This window comes from Cebus imitator, unplaced genomic scaffold (assembly GCF_001604975.1).
Source record: "Cebus imitator isolate Cc_AM_T3 unplaced genomic scaffold, Cebus_imitator-1.0 Scaffold147, whole genome shotgun sequence".
Taxonomy (NCBI): Eukaryota; Metazoa; Chordata; class Mammalia; order Primates; family Cebidae; genus Cebus; species Cebus imitator.
This window is the reverse complement of record NW_016107462.1, coordinates 1,337,828-1,360,548: the sequence shown is the minus strand read 5'-3', so window position 1 is coordinate 1,360,548 and position 22,721 is coordinate 1,337,828. Positions and strand designations below refer to the sequence as shown.

At 39.3% G+C, this 22,721-nt stretch overlaps 1 protein-coding gene across 2 annotated transcripts in view; it reads left to right on the top strand.

Annotated features, from left to right (window-relative positions):
* The window catches only part of SUCLG2 (succinate-CoA ligase GDP-forming subunit beta), a 281,870-nt gene that overhangs the window by 863 nt on the left and 258,286 nt on the right, over positions 1-22,721 (top strand). The window lies entirely within an intron of this gene.

The following is a 22,721-nucleotide window of genomic DNA, read 5'->3' as shown; positions in this document are numbered from 1 at the left end:
CTTGGACTCTAGGAGATTTTTACCTTCTGTAGAGGGCTAGCGTTACAGTAGTCAGAAAGCCTTCAGGGACTGCTTCGTCTCCATAGGTTCTCTCTTTCCCCTTTTAAAAGAAAGCACAGTCTGGAATTCAGCCACAGCAGAGTTAATGACCTTGCCTGTTTCCCCATTTTTAATTTATGAGAGGCAAATTATCACTCATGCAATTTTAACCTGGATGTGCATAGTATAGTTTTTTAGAAAATTTTTTAAAAATGCAATTAATGATTTTTTGAGTTACTCTAAGCTTTGGTTAATTATGACATCTGTGAGCTTGTTTCCCCTCTTTCATTTCCTGCCTTCCCATTTCTCTGTTATTGTTGATGTAAATTTAAAAGGTGCTGATACTTACTGTAATATTTTTAATAGATGCTTGACAGTATAGTAAGGTAGAAAAGGAATGGCAGTTTTGTCTAATTAAAACTCAGTAATTACTGTTGTAATAGAGTAAGGAGACTACCTCCAGGTGATTAAGCCCTATTCATTATTTAAGTGATAGAAAAAGCAAGAGCTAGGGTGCTAACCATGTGTGTAGACTTTAATTGATGAGAAACATGGGGCCCAGGGCAGTGAAAACTCATGAATTGTACAGAGAAACCTAAAATGCAGAGTGTTTAGCTCAGTATGTGAAGCCTTCTTGCCTAACCAAGAAATGAGAGGCTGAACACAACACAAAAAAAATCTGATTGGGGAGAGATACTCTTGGTTTGTCAAGAAAACTGGGTAAAAAGATCTGTTAGCTCACGCCATCTGACTACTATGATTTACATACTTGTGGATGATGTGTTATTCTGTAACATCTTAGAAGACAAAAATGGGTTTTTTAAAAGATAGAAATGTGTACAGTGTCCAAGAACTGGAAATGGACATTAGCAATCATCTAGTCCAGCTAGAGAAATTGAGGCCTAAAGAAGTACAACAACATATTCAAGGTTACAGTGAGAATTTGTGGCATTCCAGAGTAAAGGCTTACCTTTACGTTTCCGTTACACCAGGCTATATAACAGGCTAACTATATAACATCCAAGTCATTAGCACCACTGACACATTTTAATTTTTTTCTTTATGAACATCTTAGAATTGGCCACAAAAATAGGTGAGTATTGCCATGACTTGTAAGAAAGTCTATTTTCAAATTCTTGGGTGCTTCATATGATCTGTTTCATGTAAACTGATTTGATATTATGCCTCCATGGTCCCTTGCCCATGGCAGACATTACAATTAAACACGGCGCACTTCTTTCACTGTACTTAAGACGCCTCACTAACTGTCTCAGAAATCTGTTGCCACTCTTGGCCCAGACCTACTTTACACCATCAGGCCTTGTGAAAAACTGTTGTCTGTACAGAAATAAAAGACCCACTTTCAGCTTAGAGAAATAACTTTCACTGGTCTCTCAAAGATACCCGTAGAATGACATTTTATCTGCCCCCTCCGTAGTTAAATTTAACATTTGACACATATTCCTGATGCTTCGTGTCACTGAAGTTTTTTAAATTTTATTTTAACCTTTGCTCTTTACTGTTTTGACTTTTGACTGATAAAGGGTCCACTTTAGTCATTTCTTATTTTTCTTTTAGTTTTTATTCAGCCTGTACCATTTGGTAGGACTGTTGGAGGCTCTGGGGTTTGAGGGTGGTGAACAAGGCAGGCAGAGTCTTTGGCCTTGTGATACTTTATTATTAATATTTTTGGGACAGAGTGTCACTCTTGTTGTCCAAGCTGGAGTGCAATGGCACGATCTCAGCTTACCACAGTCTCCACCTCCTGGGTTCAAGTGATTCTCCTGCTTCAGCCTCTCGAGTAGCTGGGGTTACAGGCGTGCGCCACCAAGAGAGTAAGCCGGTATACGTATAACCAATAATGAAAATGATTTCAGCCAATGACAAATTCTATGAAGAAAATCAGTCAGGGTCATGGGATGGAGAATGAATAACTTCACAGCAGGGTAGCTGGATGTGAAGAAGAGACCTATTTAGACTGGGTGATCAGAAGAAACCTATTTGACATGCTGCTTTTTTTGTTTTGGCAGAATTTTTTATACTGAAATATAAGACATACTGAAACATGTACTTTTATAAATGAACACATTGATGAATTTTTATAAACTGAATGCACATCCAGCTAACTAGGTACAGATCAAGAAATTAATCATTTAACAAAACCCAGAGGCCCCCTGCTGCTCCCGCCTGTCACTATCTCCACTGTACAAAGGATAACTGGTCCCCTGACTTATAGCACTGGTTTTGTTCATTTTTGTACTTTATGTAAGTGGAATTATACATATGCATAGACATACTTGACATTGCTCAACATTCTATGTAAGTGATCCTGGAGGTGGCCTTTTTGACATTGGAGCTGAGACCTGAGTGGTGAAAGGTAGCCAGCCAGGTGAGACTGAGGGGAAGAGTGTATTAGGCAGAGCAGACAGCAAGTGCAAAGGCCCCAAGATGAGAAAAAGCTGGGCATGTCAAGGTAATTAAAGAGGGGGAAGGTGGTAGTAGACAAGGTCTGAGAGGAAGACAAGGGCCAAATCACATGGAGACCTGCAGGGTCTGGTAAGGAGTTTTCAGAGTTTTAAACCCTACAGAGACTGAATCCCAGTCCTGGCAGCTGAAGCCCAGGCATGTATGTGCTATACATACCCCCTGTTATAAATCTAGGTTAGTCTTGCTTTGAAACTTTTAGCAGACTGGTGTTCATTGAATTTAGCAGTAAGAATCTAACCATGGTTAGAAGTCTTCCCAAAGATCTAAATCCTGGTAGACAGGGGCCATATTGCTGTGTCCACATAGCCAAGTGAACAGTGTGTGCGGTACTTGGTGGTATAATATAGCAAGCTAGGCCCATGGTGGGCACAGAGATGAGTGCTGCCAGTCAAGTCTTAGGGGAAATGTTGACTGAGGGCACTGAGTTTAAAATGGTTCTTTGTAAGTCTAAGCACAGTATCGTTGTCTCTTAGGGTATTTCCCCTCTTCAATGGCTAGGTGAAGTTCATGGAGCTTGCTCATAGGAGAAGCACTGCCTCTCAGGCCTCCAATTTTATTTTACCTTTTTTTGAGAGACAGTCTCACTCTTTTACTCAGGCTGCAGTGCAGTTGCACGATCTTGGCTCACTACAACCTCTGCCTCCTGGGTATGAGCGATTCTCCTGTCTCAGCCTCCTGAGTAGCTGGGACTACAGATGCACGCCACCATGCCTGGCCGATTTTTGTGTTTTTAGTAGAGATGGGGTTTCACCAAGTTGGCCAGGTTGGTCTCAAACTTCTGACCTCAAGTGATCTGCCCACCTGGGTCTCCCGAAGTGTTGAGATTACAGACATGAGCCACTGTGCCTGGCCAGGCCTCCAATTTTAGAATCATTGTTGTGTGTTTTCTATGCAGCCCAGAGCTTCTGTCCAGGAACTTACAGAGGAATGTATGTTGTCAAAGGAAATTGCTTAAACCCATACCCCTGCTGTTGTAAATTCAGAAAGAATGGCTTCTGCTTAATTTTCTGCTTTTATGGAAGTGGGAGGAGAAAGATGGATGCATGCTTTTATAAGTGAAGGACTAAAGGTTATGTGCAAGTTCTTATCAGCTAAATGAGGCTGTGGCGGCTGTATTGGAAGTTGTGACTTACCTATATCTGCCTCTTGCCTAGGAGAATAAATATCTGACTTTTTTCTTTTTTTTTAAATGAAGTACAGCTACAATTTTTGCTTTTAGAAAAGAGAATCCATCTCAAATAATTTAGTTGCTAAACTATTGACCTTTGTTGTGGGGAAGACTGTTAAGTGATAGCGTGTGTCCCAAATTGGTTTTGTTTACTGTAAATGAGCCATTTCTTTTACGGGTGAGTGAGTGAGTGCACAGACCCAAAGTAGTGAGAACTTTCCTGCCCTTGTACCCTGGCCTAGTTCTGCAGGCATAAAGCCAAGAAAGTCACTGAAATACGGCATATTTGGGGGAGGAAAAGAAATTATATAAGTGATCTCGGATCATTTGTCCTTCAACTCTGTTTACCACTCAATCTGCAATTGTCACTTGATGCATCACTTTCTGTTGCTTGATGGAAAAGTTTTACTGAAGAACTTGAGAGATTTGGACATGTTTGAACAAATGTCAGTACTGTACACTAATGAAATTTGGAAATTAATCCTGAGAATTTGCGAGGAAGGTGGAGGTGATGGAGAAGGCAGTCCAGGTGAATTCATGCAGAGACAGAGGTGAGAGAGCAAGGGAAGAGTAGTTGTAGTGAGCAGTTGAGTATGGAGAATGGAGAAGCGGTGGGTAGCAAAAGTTGAGGGACAGTGGCACTTTGAGTATACAAGGAAGTCTGAATGGGGCTGCAGAAAGCCCAGAACGCAGCAGGGAATAATTTAACCCCCACAACTGAAAATCAAACAAATATCATTTATGTAGCAAATATTTTCTGAATGCTTATTACAGCCCATGCTTAATAGAATGTTGGGCAGATAAATATGAGTGAGTGAATGCAGACAGGAAGAAGCTACATAGCTCCTACCCTCAGAGGGCGCACAGGTTTGACTGGTCTATAAACCCGTAGTTATACTAAAACATAGTGAGTGCGGCAGTTGAGCTGTGTTCTTAGCCTTATAAGATGCTGTTGACCTCTGTCAACCACTTGCCCCGTGTCGGCAGCACTATTCCCTCTGATCGTTAATTGCTCTCTCCATCAGCTTTCTGCTTCAATGTTGATTCTTCAGACGAGTTTTTCCCTAATTATCTTACCTAGCCCCCACTTTCCAGGGGTTATTCTGTGTACCCTTATCTGCTTTGCTCTTTATAACACTTGATTGTACCTGGTAGTGTTATTTGTTTATCGGCTGTCTTCCTTTCTCTCCTACAAATGTTAAGAATGTATGCTCCACAGTGGCAAAGCGATACACCTTAATGTAACAGCTTGAGCGATTCCCCAGCTGGCCTGAGTAGGTATTCAGTAAGCATTTGTGGTCTCAGTGAATGAGTGAAGTACACAGAGAAGGGGGAGGCAGGTAAGGAACAGGAGAAGTTGAGGGGTGATGTGGCTGATTTCAGCAAATGAGGGAGAAGGAAGGGGCTGTAGACATCCTAGTTGTGAAAGGGCCTTCATAAACATAGAACTATTCCTTGGGCATGTAATACGTAACAAGACTGTGTGAAGTAATCTCCATACATTATTTCTTTAACTCTAACAACATCACAGCAAGGGAGATTTCAGTCTCCATGTTTCATAGAAGCAGTAAGAGGCAGAGAGAGGCCACGTAGTCATTTACTTAAAATCACAGTGCCTCATGCTGATAAAGGACTTATGCTGTTAAATTATTAAGCTGTGTCACTAAAAGATCCCATTTGGGCTGAACTAGGCAGTTCAGCTGATTGCTTACCTTTCCCCCTCTCTTTGCCCTTGAGTGACATTCACCTTGGGTCATGTGGACTTGTGCTGATGAAGCTGTGGTAATCAACTAGGCGTGGTTGCCCTCTCTGGACTCTTATCCACCTTCTTTCTCTGGCTTCACTATCTTGGAAACAGAGTGGTAGGGGAATTAAAGATATAAACTCTAGGTTCAAATTCAACAGAGTTAAAATTCTTATCTCCCATGTTCTTTCTCTGCAACCTGGAGCAAATTATTGAATCTGACTGAGACTCAACTTACTGTTGTTTGAAAAGGGGATCATTTGCACAGATGGTTACAAAGATTAAATAAGATGGTGTTTAAGAGATTTAGCATATGACCCGATGGTGGGCCCAGGATGATGATTTTTTTGCACTGAATTTGAAACTAAATTCCCTGGTCTTTTTTAAAGGCTTTGTTGAGCTAGAATAATTTTGCTTTCTCAGATTTAGTAAGCATTTATCATGTGCTGCCATCTCAGGGTTAGTCACTGGCTTGGTGCTTCCATACATTTTATTTCACTTAGTCCTTGCAGAAGCCATGTGAAATAGGAGTTATTGTTCCCAGTTTCCTTCTGGGGAATCTGAGGCTCAGAGGGGTAAAGGTCCACTTCCTGGGCTCTGATTATCTTCAGGATCCCACAGATGGGATGAACGTCTGGTGAGGCCTGAGATGTCAGTGGGGTGGCTCACATAGGGAACTTAATTATACGATCCTGGTTGTTATTCATTCCAGAAACATTTACATGTCTCACTGTTGACTTAGGACAGCTGCTGGACCTCGTGCAGCATGGATTTGAGGTGAGGGAACACTTACAAAGAATTGGCAGTAGCCACAGCGTGAACCTAAGGCCAACCGGGACATGCCTTTCACTGTCTGCTTAGCACAAATGACTGCCCTCAGCGTTTCAAGAATGCTGGAGAAATTGTGAAATGTCATTGCCTTTGCAGAGTCGGCTTCGGGGGATGGCGTTGGGGGATGGAGTTTCCTGGTATTTTGAGTTCAGACTTTGATCAGTGTACTGAGTGTGGTCAGCTTTTACCCTTTCTAGAAATGATTCCAAAAGAAGAGGTCTTAGGCAGTAGCCGTGAATGCATAGATTTCTAACATTTACCTCTGAATAGTATTTTTATTTTAAAATTGGAGGGATTTGGTATAATATACGAATTGATAATGGAGACATGACAAAGCCCAAGGCATGGTCTGTGTAAGTTTGGGTCCTGTGGGTGGGAGTGGGGGGACTGACATCCCTTTTCTACCCCCATCCATTTCTCCCTGTGCTTGCTGTATTTCCATTTCTGAGCTGTCTTCAGAAGTTCAACAAGTTCAAAGTTGTGACTTGAGGGCACTAAGAACATTCAGGAGGGCTGCTTTGTAGAGTTTGAGGTGAGAGATGAGACCAGAGACAACAGCAAGGACAGGATTGCTGGTCCTGCTAGGCCTGGTAATGAAGCTAAGCTTGTTCTTGAGGAGGACAATGGGGAGCCATGGAAGGGTTTTAGATGGTGAAGTGGCAAGGGCAGTTTTATGCTTAGAGTACTCTTTCTGAGTATAGTGTGGAGAGGGTTGGAGAAATGCAAGAATGGAGATCATTCAGGTGACTTTGGCACTGATTCAGTGCTCTGACTCATTATACCAGGATACTAGACATACACCAGGTGTGTAATCACACTGCCCGGGTTTAACTCTTGCCTTCAGTACTCCGTAGCTTTGTGATCTTGTGAACATTACTTATATTTCATTGTAAGATTCCTTTTTTTTTTCTTTTTCATATTTCAGTATCTCTGAAAGCTGGATTTATATATTTATTTTTATTTATGATTTTTCAGACCAAGCCTCACTCTGTTGCCCAGGCTGGAGTGCAGTGGTATGATCTCGGCTCACTGCAACCTCTGTCTCCCAGGTTCAAGCAATTCTTCTGCCTCAGCCTCCCAAGTAACTGGTGTGCACCACCACACCTGGCTAATTTTTATATTTTTAATAGAGACGGAGTTTTGCCACATTGGCTAGGCTGGTCTTGAACTCCTGACCTCAGGTGATCTGCCCTCCCGGGCCTCCCAAAGTGCTAGGATTACAGGTGTGAGCCACCGTGCCTGGCCTAGACAGTTTTGTTATGATCTCAGTAAAAACTAGTTCTGAAGAGAGAATTATTAAGTAGGAAAATAGGTATCATGGGAATATATCTCTTTCATCCAAATAGTCAAGTGTTTCCCAAACAAATATAGACAGCGGGCTTCCTATGGGCCCACAATACTTCCTCAGCTTTGTTTGGAACAGTAATCTGGGCTGAAATAACCCAGTGTCTCTTGGTTCTCTTCCACTTTATGGTTTCCAAAGGGGATGATTTGTTTGGGCCCATTTGTCACTACTCAGTAAGGAGTGCCCCTATGGAGTAGGGCTTCCTTCAGGTCTCTCATGGAGGCTGCTGGCTTCCTCAGGCTGCCTTGGCTTGTACGTAGGTCAGCTGCAGTCAGCTAGGACTAAGGTAACGGGGTTCATTCTACTCAAACCATTCCAAGGGAGATCATATATGTGTTGCCTAAAACTGGGATATGTTGGAGAGTAAAGAGGGGCACCATTAATACTTCTACCAGGACAGTGGGCAAAAGGACTGGAATCAAGACCGCCTGGGTTCAAGTCTTGCTTTTAAAGCATAGTAGATTTGTGATTTTGTGAAAATTGCTACATATTTTATTGTAACACACTTTTTCACATTTCCACCTCTTTGAAATGTTGACATCTTTACGCTGGTGTCATAGATTGATTGGCAGGTTTTTCTGCCCAAGGATACATAAAACTGGTACATGTTACAATTGTTGGTGACTTAAATTTGATGAAACTTGGTAATTTCCCTGTGCCTAGCTATCTCATCTGCAGAATGGGGAGAGTTGTATTATTTTACACCTCTGGGCCCAGAGTTGTATTGAAGATTAAATGAGCTTCATGCGTATAGTCTTAGCAGTGTGTCCTAAAGTATCTTGTAAGTATTGGTTTTGGTATTATTACCACTAAATTAAACATCAGACTTTTTATTTTCATAAAAAGTCTCCTTCAGTATTTTCCTTGTCATCTCCTCAGATCCCCTCAACCCCATGACTAGAAAGGAAGATTAAAAGCAAAGTAAGCCCAGAGCAGAGAATTAGAAGTCAAGGTGGGAAAATGACTTGGAAGAAGGGAGAGGGAAAGAGACTCCCTGTAATGAATGCCTTGTGTGTGCTCAGAAGTGGAGGAATCAAATAAAATCTACTGGGAAAAGGCCTTTCTTGTGCCCATAGCATTGATTGGAAGTAGGGATCAGCATTTTAGCTTTACCAGAAAATTTTAAGGTTTTCTCCTTATCAATGGAGATCTCTTCACATTTTTATAAGGAACTATTTTTTATTCTTTGCTTTTTCTCACCGGCTTCAGCTTGTACTCTCTAACCTGTTGTTGAGATGCTGTATTATACCACCTGGACTTAAAGGACTTCTTTGAGTTAGTAAGTCCTTTCCTCCCTTTGAAAAGAAGCAGGGAAACCAGTTCTCATATGCATTCTCATTCCAGCCTAAGGGCTTACGTAGTAGGCCTTTAATAAGTAATACGAAGAAAGCAGAGAGTTATTACTTGTTTTTGATTAAGGGAATAAACTATTAATATTGAGTGTTTCTTTAAGATTCAGGGCTCTTTTAAAATGAAGTATCATTAAAATTGAAAGCCAACAATACAGGGAAAAATGAATTTTTCAGTTTTTAACTTTTTTATAATTACCATGGAAAAAATATATGTGGTATTTGGCACTTTAGAAAAACTAAGTACATTTTGAGATGGTGAAGTTGTAAACAGATTATCCTCATGAATTTTAAAATGATGCAGAAGGACTGAATGGCTGAGTGTTGAGTAGAATGGTTGGAAATGGAGGCAGAAGGCTTGTGATTGGTCCTAGGGGCTGGGCCTGAGGGCACTTTTAGGATTAGAGTCTCAAATCTAACACTCACAGCATAGCATGTTAAGAGTGTGTAATGGATTCTTTTATTTTTTTTTGTTTGATGTGAATTTATGATAAGGCTTTTATGAGCAGTATAAAATAGATTTTATGACTATTTTATATAAAATATAATTTTAATATGGAGGGAACTTAAACTTTATAGGAAGGCAAGAGAAAAATACTAAATTTTCTTTCTGTTAAAGGGCCCCAAGTGAGAATATTTAGTGGTGGTATTTCATTTTGCTTAATATTGGCAGTATATCAGTGATGTTACGCTTATGGTAATCCGAGAGTCACAGTGTTCTTTCTTGAAGATGTTTTGTCCTGTGCCACAGGATGAATCCATCTCCTCCTGCACACTTCAGAATCCTTCTTTTCAGGTCAGTAGAATCTTCTTCCTGGAATTTTGACCTTTCAAATAAGCAACATTGTCACAATTTAGGTAAAGTTCATTATTGACACAAAGCAGTGTTTTGTGAATGACTTTTAGGGTGTTGAGGGAGGTGGCAGAGGAATTGCTTTTTTGATTACAAATTGGGATCATTAAATGCCTTTTTTTTTTTGTCTCTGAAACCTTGTTTTTGCTTTCAAAACCTTCTGAAGGTACTAAAAAATATGAATGTGTATATCATTTAATTTAAAATTTTTGTTTTGCATTTATTATTGTAGTAAAATATACATAAAATTGACCATTTTAACAATTTTTGCCATTTTTACCATTTTAACTATAATCTGGCGTTAAGTATTATATATTCATATCGTTATGCAGCTATCACCTACATCCATTTCCTGAACTTATTTATCCTCCCCTACTAAAACTCTGTAACTATTCAACACTAACTCCCACATCTCCCCATCCCCTAGGCCCTGCCAACCACTGTTCTACTTTTATCTCTGTGAATTTGACAACTCTAGGAACCTTATCTAAGAGGACTCATATTATACGATTCTTTTATATATATATGTATATTTTATTGCACTTTAGGTTCTGGGGTACATGTGCAAAACATGCAGAATTGTTGCAAAGGTACATACACGGCAATGTGGTTTGCTGCCTCCATACCCCCGTCACCTATATCTGGCATTTCTCCCCCTGTTATTCCTTCCCAACCTCCTTACCCCTTGCTGTCCCTCCCCTATTCCCCCACAACAGACCCCAGTGTGTGGTGCTTCCCTCCCTGTGTCCATGTGTTCTCATTGTTCAACACCTGCCTATGAGTGAGAACAGGCAGTGTTTGGTTTTCTGTTCTTGTATCAGTTTGCTGAGAATGATGGTTTCCAGATTCATCCATGTCCCCACAAAGGACACAAACTCATCATTTTTTATGGTTGCATAGTATTCCATGGTGTTTATGTGCCACATTTTCCCTGTCCAGTCTGTCATCGATGGGCATTTGGGTTTGTTCCAAGTCTTTGCTATAGTAAACAGTGCCGCAATGAACATACGTGTGCATGTGTCTTTATAATAGAATGATTTGTAATCCTTTGGATATATACCCAGTAATGGGATTGCTGGGTCAAATGGAATTTCAATTTCTAGATCCTTGAGGAATTGCCACACAGTCTTTCACAATGGTTGAACTGATTTATACTCCCATCGACAGTGTAAAAGTGTTCCTATTTCTCCATATCCTCTCCAGCATCTGTTGTCTCCACATTTTTTGATGATTGTCATTCTAATTGGCATGAGATGGTATCTCAATGTGGTTTTGATTTGCATTTCTCTAATGACCAGTGATGATGAGCATTTTTTCATATGTTTGTTGGCCTCATGTATGTCTTCTTTTGAAAAGTGTCTGTTCGTGTCCTTTGCCCACTTTCAAATGGGTTTGTTTGTTTTTTCTCTTGTAAATCTGTTTTAGTTCTTTGTAGATTCTGGATATCAGCCCTTTGTCAGATGGGTAGATTGCAAAAATTTTTTCCCATTCTCTTGGTTGCCAGTTCACTCTAATGATTGTTTCTTTTGCTGTGCAGAAGCTCTGGAATTTAATTATATCCCATTTGTTTATTTTGGCTTTTGTTGCCATTGCTTTTGGTGTGTTAGTCATGAAGTCCTTGCCTATGCCTGTGTCCTGAATGATTTTGCCTAGATTTTCTTCTAGGGTTTTTATGGTGTTGGGTCTTATGTTTAAGTCTTTAATTTATCTGGAGTTAATTTTAGTGTAAGGTGTCAGGAAGGGGTCAAGTTTCTGCTTCCTGTATATGGCTAGCCAGTTTTCCTAACACCATTTATTAAACATTGCGTGTTTTTGTCAGGTTGGTCAAAGATCAGATGATTGTAGATATGTGGGGTTGTCTCTGAGGCCTGTGTTCTGTTCCATTGGTCTATATCTCTGTTTTGGTACCAGTACCACGGTGTTTTGATTACTATCGCCTTGTAGTATAGTTTGAAGTCAAGTAGCATGATGCCTTTAACTTTGTTTTTGCTTAGAATGTCTTGGGTATGTGGGCTCTCTTTTGGTTCCATATGAAGTTTGAGGTAGTTTTTTCCAGTTCTGTGAAGAGGGTCATAGGTAGTTTGATGGGGATAGCATTGAATCTATAAATTACTTTGGGCAGTATGGCCATTTTCACAATATTGATTCTTCCTAACCATGAGCATGGAATGTTTTTCCATCTATTTGTGTCCTCTCTTATTTCCTTGAGCAGTGGTTTGTAGTTCTCCTTGAAGAGGTCCTTTACATCCTTTGTTAGTTGTATTCCTAGATATTTTATTCTCTTTGTAGCAATTGTGAATGGCAATTTGTTCTTGATTTGGCTCTCTTTAAGTCTGTTATTGGTGTATAGGAATGGTTGTGATTTCTGCACATTGATTTTGTATCCTGAGACTTTGCTGAAGTTGCTTATCAGTTTAAGGAGATTTTGGGCTGAAACGATGGGGTCTTCGAAATAAACAATCATGTTGTCTGCAAATACAGACAATTTGAATTCCCCCTTTCCTAATTGAATACCCTTTATTTCTTTTTCTTGCCCGATTGCTGTGGCTAGAACTTTCAATTCTATATTGAATAGGAGTGGTGAGAGAGGGCATCCTTGTCTAGTGCCAGATTTCAAAGGGAATGCTTCCAATTTTTGCGCATTCAGTATGATGTTGGCGGTGGGTGTGTCGTAAATAGCTTTTATTATTTTGAGATACATTCCATCAATATCTAGTTTATTGAGAGTTTTTAGCATAAAGGGCTGTTGAATAGTATAGTGATTCTTTTATGACTGGCTTATTTCATTTAGCATAATGTCTTCAAAGTTCACCCATGTTGTGGCAGGTGCAAAAATTTCCTTCCTTATTCTGAATAACATTTTACAATATGTATATGTATAATTTTGTTTATCCATTACCTTGTCAGTGGATACTTGGGTTGCTTTTCCTTTTTGGCTATATGAATAATGCTGCTGTGAGTATTATTCATACTCATGTGCTGAATACATGAGTATTCAGTGGATGTATACCTTATGTTAACATTCACCCAAGTTGGAATGTTGTCTGATATGTAGCTTGGGCTACATTTTCAGTTTCCCATGTCTGATTAAAATGTCTATTAAGAAATATCTTTTCTGACAATATTTCTGTTACATATTCATATTGATTTATTCTTTCAGTGGGTATTTGTCAAATGCAGCACAGGTATACTATTAGACCCAGTAGATGATAGGTTTGTAGGAAGCTTGGGCTTATGAGACAGTTGCTGCCTTTTAGGAACCTACAGTTTAGTTTGTTGGAAACTGATGATAAATGGGCAATTACAGTGAGATGTCTTTGGTGTTGGGAGAGCACCTCAGCCCTCTGGGGATACTGTAACTCCTCACTAAAGGCATTTCGATTTGTTCTCTGCTTCCACATCCATTCCTGCACTGAATGTAGGCAGAGGATAAAACCTTAATTACACAGCCTGGCGGACAGAAATGGCGTCACCAGAAAGCAAACCAGTTTTACCGTATGCTAATTGATGTAAATGAGAGTTTAAATTTAGCATACTTCAGGTCACAGAAACATCACCAAACTTCCAAAGACCTAAAACACCACTACTATTAAACACTGAACTAAATGTAAACTCTACATACATTTCCAAAAGATTAATAAAAACAAGTAAGATAATGATTTACCTAGTTTCTGGTTATCAGTGAGTGACGGTGGTCGTAGTAGTTGTGATTTAAATCACAGAATAAATGTTTGCAAAGTGAAAATGCTAGGGAGCACCTCTTTTCACCACCAAGTTCAGGAACAAACACAACCACTGAGTAGTTTTGGACCACGTTGTTTAGTGTTGTGCATTTGTATGATTTTTGTAGACTTGATGAATGTTTATTTGACAGTCATTTATATTCATTCATTTATTCATTTCATTTCATTCCAGTTCATTGTCACAGGTGGCAGATGCCCATCCCAGTAGCTCTGGGAGCAAGGCAGGAACTTGTTTGCCAGGAACCAGGATGCCATTCACCTGCAGGGTGCCAACACACACACACACACACACACACACACACACACACACACAAAATCCTTTTCTGTTGGACTCACCTATGCAATAGCTATTAATAGTGTCTGGTAACCTGAAGTGAAGCACATGTAAAAATAGACACCGGATGTTTATCAAGCACATTCTGTGGGCCAGGCTTGGTGTTGTGCACTTGAGGAGGATTATCACATAAGTATTCATGGCAGCCCTAGGAGGTAGGCGTTGTTATAGCCATTGCTAAGCTCATTTTATTTTATTTACTTATCTATGTAGATATGGGGTCTTGCTGTGTCACCCAGGCTGGAATGCGGTGGCAAGATCGTGTAACAACTCACTGCAGCCTTGAACTTCTGGGTACAAGGAATCCTCTGTTCTTAGCCTCCAGATTAGCTGGGACTACAGGTCCATGCCACTGTGCTTGCCTAATTATTTTGTAGAGACAAGGTCCTGCTTTGTTGCCCAGGTTAGTCTCCAAATTGTGGCCTCAAATGATTCTCCAACTTCAGCCTCCCAAAGAGCTGAGATTACAGGTGTGAGCCACTGTGCCTAGCTGCTAAGCCCATTTTTAAGAGGAGCAAACTGTGACTCAGATATTTTAAGCGACTTTCTTGTTGTCACAGCTGTTGCCCTGCACATCTACTCAGGATGCCACTCACATGGGTCCACTGAATTATGCCTGATGATGGGTGGAATTATGTCCCCACAAAATTCCTATGCTGAAATCTAATCTTCAGTATCTTAGTATATGACCTAATGTAACTTGATTTTCTCTTCTCCAAAGGAGATAGGTAGAGGAAATCAAGTTAAAACGAGGTCATTAGGGAGGGCCCTAATTCAGTATGACTGGTGTCCTTTTAAAAAGAGAAAATTTATACTCAGGCACACTCACCCAGGGAGAAAGCCACATGAAGATGAAGGTAGTGATGCTTTTGCAAACCAGGCACACGAAAGATTGCCTGTGAACCACCAGAAGCTAGGAGAGAGGCATGGACCAGATTATCCCTCAGAAGAAACCAGCCCTTCCTGACACCTTGACCTCAGACTTTAAGCCTCCTAAACTGTGAGAGAACACCTTTCTTTTGTTTCAGCCACCCAGTACGTGGTACTTTGTATGCCAATCCTAGGAATGCCAATACATCAGTGAACTCTTTGTGTTCTGTGCATTTGTGAAGAATGAGAGCGACAAAGTCATCCTATTGTTATTATGAAAATAGTTTTCACCTCACAGACTGCCAGAACCACCCTGCACCGAGACAGTGTGGATGTGATTGATTTTTTTTGATCAAACGTGAAATTGTAGGTTGGTGAAAAATTGTGGTTTTTAAAATTTGTTGTTTTGCACTAACCTAATATGTGACCAGATAAGCCTTTGCTTTTTCACCCAGGCACTTCTGGAGTCTCTGAACTTATGCTGGAGATGCGTGCTTTTCTGGTGAACCATGGCCATGAGTTCTTTTGCTTTAAGCTTCCTGCACTTGTTTTCCAACCAAAACTTGTTTCCTACACCTTATTCACATGTGTTGGATTTGAGAAGCTCTGACCATTTCTGCAGGTGAAGTCAATCAAATTGCAAATGAGACAAATATTCTGAGAAATGGGGGAATGGGACACAGGTTTGATGTCAGTTACCTAATAGGTAGAAATATTTTAAACAATAGCAAGAGATTGGAATAAATGCAAAGTCTTATTCAAATATATCAATTTTGGTATTTTTTAAAAATTTTGCTTTTAAAGAAATCCAGCAACCTCATTATTGTTTTTAATCTCACTTGGTTTTTAGCCATTCTCTTTATTCAGACAGCTCACCCAAGGTTAAACAAAAACACTACATTTTAATGCCTATGTTATAGGCCTTTTGAAAAACAGTTTTGTAACTGAATTCAGCTGATTTTGTAATCAGAAGCATAACACCAAGCACTGTTTTTCTTCAGCAGTGTAAAGTTGAAATTTAAGAATCATCAGCACGCAATCAAAAGCTGATTATAAATGAACAACAATGAACATAAAAGTGAAATTGCTTCTGAGGGTTCTAATGAAAGAAAAAAAGGAGCAATAGCAGTAGCTGAAAAGGGAGCGTGATCAAAAGTGGGTACGAGTATGCTAGTAAGCAAATAGCTGAAAATTAGCCAGCAATAATGTTCGATGAAATGCTCAACGAGTTTTGGGAAGAATGGAGAAGACAAACATTATGAGAGAGTCAAAAAGTCTATATAATCGTGTAGATTTACTGCTGTAGATGAAGCCGTCTAGAAACAGTTACAGTGGGTTTTAGGAATGAGTCATATCTCTGTTCTAGATGCAGGCAGATGGTATGCAGAGAAAAGGTTCAGTTGTGCCTGCTTCTGGCCCACTGATAACAAGGTGGCTTTAGGGAAGAGACTTGGTTTCCTTACCAACCTCTGCTTAACATTTATTGTACGTCTATCATGTATCAGGGATTATGTATGTGCTGGATACTTGCTTAACTTTGCAAAATGGCTGTTGAAACAGTGCTGCCCAGAGCGTGGGATGCATGCATCCACTGGCAGCAGAGTTTAGGTAACGCAGGGATGCAGCATACAATCCCAGTGAGTCACATAGTGCTGAATTCACTGTTACTCTCTTGGAGCCTTAGGATTTTGTCATGGTGAAATTTTCAGTTTTGTGTTTGTGTGCTTTTAAGATCTTCAGCTTAGGACTTTGTACCTCGAATAATCAGAATTGAATCTTTTTGTTTGTTAATTATACTACTGTTTCCTTCTACTTATACAAACAGTATAGGTAGTGATGTAAAATTTCCTCTATCCTTAAGTTAAAATAAGCCTCATGAAGAAACTGATTCTGGTATTAGTGTTCTCTAGATGTAGCAAGGGTTGTGTATGAGTGATTCTTGTTTGGGGAACCTTGGACCATAGGACCCTAAGACTTTTCTTATTGTTCTCTGGTCATATATCCTGAGAAAAGGATTCATGTGAAAGTGATTTTCAGGGGAGGTATTCTCAGAAAAACCCCAAAGGGGTTTGGAGAAGTTGAAGGGAAGGAGGCTGAGATAGGTGTGTTATTAAACTGAGTCCCAAAGAGGGTAACTTTGCTTAATTTCACAGGACAGCTATGGAAGCCGTGTAGGTTACACCTCAGAGTTGTAGTTGGGGGCGAGAGAGTTGAAGTATTTACAGACCCTCATTAAGGTTTCTTAAGGGCATGTCGTCTTCAGCGTCTCAAAACAAAGACCTGCCTGGGCTGCTCTTGAGAGTAAAAGTACGCAGTGAGTCTGCATAAACATGGTGGAGCGATCTGAAGGATAGAGCGCTGAGAGCGTCTGCTGCAAGGCTCTTCCATGGCCACTGTGACATGTAAGCCACTTCCTAGCTTTGTGCGTCCCTTCTGTGACTCATCTAGCATAAAGTAATAGTAGTACTGCTTCAGGGCTTTTTGTGATGTTTAAGTAGCAGGATCATTGACTTCACATTTTTCTTCTAAATCTATTCACCATTAAAAAATATTTAAATGCATGTTTGAGCCCCTCTGTAAGTAATAGTGTCCATGAAATTATGGGCTTGGAAATTATTGATACATATACATTTTTTTCTAATGTACATTACAATAAATTACATAGAAGAAAGCCTTGATAGAGGTTTCTTTAGAAACATGCCAGGAACTGTTATCCGTTAATTGAAGCCAGCTCTTCTTTTCTCTGGACACATGGCTGTGCGGAATCTCCCAGCTTGTCTTGCAGCTGGACAAGGCCATGAATAGCTCTAGACCGAAGGAAGGTGAGTAAAGAGATGTAGGTCAGTCCAGCTTATAAAGAACTCCTGTATGTTTCCTTTATGTTGTTTCCTTTCCTGTTAGGTGGTGATGACTAAGTTGATTAGGAAGCCACGTGGTTAAGATGGCAGAGCCTCTGTGGAGGAGAGCTGTCCTACCTACATAGTCACCTTTCCAGGACTGTGATTTTAGCAAGAAGGATGGTTGTGTTGTGTTGAGCTACTTTATGTTTGGGCTTATTTGTTGCTGTAACCTGTTGTGCGTGAATTGATACACAGCTTAGAAAATGTTGAGTAAAATCATATATCATGTGACTTTGAGTCAATCAGTTTACCTTTCTGAACCTCAGTTTCCTCAGTTGTGGATTGGGAATAATTAGAGATGAGGACTTGTGAATGAACTTTGAAGAGCTCTGCATAGACAGGAGATGGCTATGGTCTTTCACTTGTGGTTCTAAAGACTAAGGATTGAGGGTATTGTACCTTTCCAGCTGGCTTCAGAAGGGGAATGCCATTTGGCTGCCATTGTCGTCTCTGAGATTTCTCTAAAATTTAACCATGTTTCTGGGTTCCTATTTCGTTGTGACCCCTGTTACGCTAAGTTTGGTAAACTAGAAGGACAGATGAAGAACAGCATTTGCCTCAGACTGCTGATGGCAGGCACCAAGAATGATTTTAGGGATATCCTGGTGAACATTTATATGTAATAGTAATGCATTGTATATTATGAAAAGCATTCTAAATTTGTGAGTTCATAAATACTTATTGCTTAGGATGAGGCTAAAGTAGGTATTTAAGTAAAAACCATAGGCGGTAGACTTAAGTAAACAATTGTACCTGTGGTAAGCATCTGTTGTGAAAATTGCTAAAGTGGGTATGTGAGTGACCTGAAGTTTGGGAGGCACTAAGATAGGAAGAGTCCAATATATACCATCGTTTTATATTGAATTAACTGTATTTTAGTTCATTTCAGCAAGTAATATTTGAATATTTACTATGATCTTGGAACATTTTTAGGCACCAGGATCCAAAAGTTCAAAGCTTATTCTTTGTGCATTATCTTTTATTTCCCACTGGAAAAAAAGTAGAGATTTTTGTTTGTTGTTCAGATGACATAAGTACTATTAAGAAAAATAAGGCAGAAAGAAGAGGAAGGGAATGTGAGTAATGAGTTGTACCTTTAATTAGGGTTGCCAGGGAAGTAGTCATTCATCAGGTGGTATTTGAGCAAAGATATGAAGGAGGCGAAAGAGTGAGCCATGGGGAAATCTAGGGCAAGGTTGTTCCAGACAGAGGGAGCAGGAAGTGCAGAGGCCCTGAAATGGGGGCATGTGCCTGGTATGTTTCAGTAACAAGCAGCCAGTATATCTGGGAGGGAATGAGTAGGGGAAGAGAGGAATTTGGAGAGATGGGCACATAAGATCCTTTCAAGCTCATCATTAGCTTGTTTTTTTTTATTGCTGAGTTGTATTCCTTGGTATGAATATACCACAGTTCTTTGTTGTTTTTTTTTAAACCATCTCCTCACTGAAGGACATTTTGTTTATTGTAGTTTATGGCTGTTACAAATAAAACTGCTGTAACAGTCATGTAGAGGTGTTTGCTTGGACAAACATTTTCATTTCTCTGGGATAAATGCCCAAGAGTGTAATTGCCAGGTCATTTTTTTAAGTGTATGTTTAGCTTTTTAAGAAACTGCCAAACAGTTTTTCAGAGTGGCTCTTCTATTTTTGTCCCTACCAGCGCCAACCATGTCTGAGAGATCCAGTTTCTCCACATCCTTGCCAGCATTTGATATTGTTACTTTTCTTATTTTTAGTTTCAACTGTCCTAATTGGTCTATAGTGATATCTTATTGGTCTTAATTTGCAACTAATTGCTGGTGATGTTGAACATCTTTCTGTGTGCTTATCTACCATCTGCCATATGTTCTTCACTGAAATGTCTCTTTATGTCTTTTGCCCATTTTCTAATTAGATTGTGTTTTCATAATGTTGAATAGTAAAAGTTCTTTAAATATTCAGTTTGCTAGTCCTTTGCCAGATGTGTGGTTTGCAGATATTTTCTCCCAGTCCGTTGTTTCTTTTCATACTCTTAATAGAGTTCTTTCACAGAGCAAAAATTTTAAGTTTTGATGAAGTCCAATTTGTCTATTTTTTGAGGGATCAAAGACTTTCATGTCATGTCTAGGAACTCTTTGTCAAGCCCTAGATCAACAACATTTTCTCCCATGTTATTTTCTAAAAGTTTTTGTAGTTTTATACTTAAATCCATGATTCATTTTGAATTAATTTATATATAAGGGGTGAGATTAGATTGAAGTTAACTTTGTTTTGCTTGTGCATATCCAGTTCTTCCTGCATCATTTGTTAAAATGCCTTCCTTCCTCCATTGAATTTATTTTGCTTAGAAAGTTTTTAATTCTTTTGATGGAATTCTAGGATTTTAGAAACAGTAGGTGTCTTGTATCCTCTCCCACATGATAAAGCAGCTGAATTAGAGAGAAGTTAAATGTGGGAGACCACCTTTGCTGCTTATAACAAAGCTTTGATTTCCATTCCAGGGTACTTCCACTGTCTACTTCTAATAAAGTAAATATATATACTTGGATCTTTGCATGTATTTTGTTTTTGGTGTAAACTCAGTGGTTTGGTGTCTCTATGTGGCATTGCTTGGATTTTAAGATTTTTTGGGTCAAGGACCATTTGTGATTCTGGGAAATGAAATTGAATTTGACTTAATATTCCCATGGACTCAGGACTAATAAAGCCAGACTGAGCTCTTCTGTCTATCTGCATTAAAAATGACTCTCAACTGAGCACTGTGGCTCATGTCTGTAATCCCAGCACTTTGGGAGGCTGAGGCGGGTAGATCATGAGGTCAGAAGATCGGCTAACATGGTGAAATCCCTACTCTACTAAAAACACAAAAAATTAGCAGGGTATGGTGGCATGTGCCTATAGTTTCAGGTACTTGGGAAGCTGAGGCAGGAGAGTCGCTTCAACCCAGGAGGCAGAGGTTGCAGTGAGCCATGGTTGCGCCACTGGACTCCAGCCAGGGCGACAGAGCAAAACTCTGTCTCAAAGAGAGAGATTACTCTCAAAATTTGGTATTTGCTGAAATCAGTTAATATAATTTCTTTTTGGAAGCATTTTTTTCCTGCAATTTTGAAGTATAATGGACCCCCGGAACCTGGAGAATGTAATCATGTGATAACCTCAGTAATGTTTACAGCATGTTGATTGAATAAAAAATGCTGAAATGGCTTTGGATGGTTGGTAATAATGGATTTACTTCTCTCAAGTTCCTTTCTGTGGGTCTTTTAGGAAAAAAATTTGATAGAAGCTTGAGTTTTCTTGACTTCCTCAAGAATAGGGAAAAAACAGTGTACATGGGGAAAACAGTGTACATGTTGATTGCAATTCTACTTCCATGGTGGTTTATAGGATTTTAGGCTGGTAAAGAACTTTGGAAATGATTAGGTCCTAATACAGAAGCTAAGACCATTTTGTGTGGGCAATAAAAACTTGTATACTGTCCCTGGGAATATAAATGCATGTGGGTTTTTGTTTTGTTGTGTTTTCTTTTTACACTAGAGTATGGCTGTTATACTGAATCAAATTGGTGTTTCAAAGACTTTCATTCAGCTTTTATAACAAATACTGTAACTAAAACAAATACTATAATATATAGCTTGGTGGGTTATAAACATAGGCTTTCAAGGTACGACTCTCTGAGTTCTAATCATAGCTCTGACTTTGTTAGCTGTCTTCTGTTGTGAAGACAGACTGTCCTGTGTGTATAGTAAGTGCTCAATAAATGTTAATTATGGTGATGGTATTACTAGTACTCATTTGGTTAGTAATGATAATTATAATACACTTTGGTCTTTAATAAGTTGAACATATCGATTTTTCTGATATATCATTTTACATATTGGCATGCTGTAAGATTGGATTACATGGTATGCTTTCTTAAAATAACAGGCTAAATAATAGGTGATGAATATCACATAGAACTTACCAGTAAGCTGGTCTTCCACATTTAACTTTTCTGTAATTCAGTTGTTTTGTCAGGTAAGAAATGACATCAAGACAGCAAACAGTTCTAAAATCCTAGAATTTCATCAAAATAATTAAAAGTTTTCTAAGCAAAATCAATTCAATGGAAGAAGAATAGCATTTCAACAAATAATGCAAGAGGAACTGGATATGCATAAGCAAAGAAAGTTAACTGCAACCTAACTCACCAGTAAGCTGGATTCTTACTTTCCATGAGATTCTCTCCAGGTCATCAGAAGGGTGTTACAGAGAGTAATCTTGGTACCACATTGTATATGTACAGCCTTCACATCTTTTTCCAAACTATTATAGGCCTCATTCTCTTTCCTCTTACTGCCTGTAGACTTACACGCAAACACAAATCCCCATGTTCTTGCCATACTGAACTATGTGAGGTCCCTTCAGACACTGGACTTGGATGTTGCACGTTTAGTTTCCTATACTGGAAATGCCTTTTGCTAACATCTCTCCATTTTGTCTCTGGGATTCAGCCTAAATAGTACTTCTCATTATGTGTTTCCCTAACTCCCCATCCCCTCTCAGCAGTGGCCAAGTCTGTTTCATCTTTCTGTCTCCAGCATCTAGCACATGGTGGTTTTATAGAATGATGATGGCAAGTTGCAGGTTAGCAGAGGCTTACATTGAACTGAAGGCAAGGAATCTTCTGCTTTTGATGAATGATTAGTAACTTTAACTTATCCAGAAGAAAATTTAGGCAGCTGGATGGCATCATCAGAACTTGAAAAGTTGAGAGAATAATTTCATTTCTCATTTAATGAAAAAGTGCTCATGAAAAACTAATAAAAATTTAATTGAAAGGATAATCAATATTACTGCCAGCCATCCCTACCCCAACCCTATTTGAAATATGAGTTGTTTCATTCTTTTACCTGAGGAGCTCTTTAATGGGTGATATTTAGAGTAGTATGGAGAAGTTAAGATTTGATGGTTCAATATCATTTCTTAGTTTCCAGGGCTACTAAACTTCATGCTATACCACAAGTTAGTACTTATTTTCTGTTTTATTTACATCTATTGGCATACTTTTCTATACAGTACAGTTTATTATACTAAGCGGCAA